This window comes from Glandiceps talaboti, chromosome 11 (genome assembly GCF_964340395.1).
Source record: "Glandiceps talaboti chromosome 11, keGlaTala1.1, whole genome shotgun sequence".
In the NCBI taxonomy this organism is placed as follows: domain Eukaryota; kingdom Metazoa; phylum Hemichordata; class Enteropneusta; family Spengelidae; genus Glandiceps; species Glandiceps talaboti.
This window is the reverse complement of record NC_135559.1, coordinates 10,660,426-10,660,990: the sequence shown is the minus strand read 5'-3', so window position 1 is coordinate 10,660,990 and position 565 is coordinate 10,660,426. Positions and strand designations below refer to the sequence as shown.

Genomic DNA, 565 nt, shown 5'->3' with positions numbered 1-565 from the left:
ATTTTCTCCCTCAAAACGTCTTTGTGACGTATAAAGTTTGGCTCAATGTCCTTCAGGTTTGTTTTGTCACCCGTTAAATCAATTATCTTTGTTCACATACTTTGGTTAAGGGTAAAAAAAAAAACCTACACGCGTAAATTCTTCTCGTCCATTCGTTTTGGAATTCCAAATACCTTACATAAATTATCTGTACATATGTAAAACATACAAAACAAAGGACTATAGCTGAAAAGAGGGTCTGTCTATGGAAACATTGGTGTTTGTGGGAGTAGCAATGCGACCTAGACATAACGATGAAGGACACTTTGTTTATCCATCTATTGTTATGCTAATTACAAAAGCATACGTACAGTAAACGTTCCTAGTAAACCGTAGTCGTGTTTATATGACTCAACTACGTATAGACGAACAAACCACATAGAGGTTATCTTTGCGCAGGGGCGATATCATAGCCAATGAGGTCCATCCGAGGCGTGATTATTGCTAGTTGAAAACTTACCCCAATACCCCGCACAACGACGTGAAATACCGTCGTAGATGCAATTTTTGATGACCCTTCAGGGGG

The 565-nt window shown here is 38.9% G+C and overlaps 1 non-coding gene across 1 annotated transcript; it reads left to right on the top strand.

Moving 5' to 3' along the window:
• Positions 1 to 426: 426 nt before the first annotated feature.
• On the top strand, positions 427 to 565 carry LOC144442872 (U4 spliceosomal RNA). Its single transcript, XR_013481666.1, has one exon. It is a non-coding gene; the product is annotated as a U4 spliceosomal RNA (small nuclear RNA).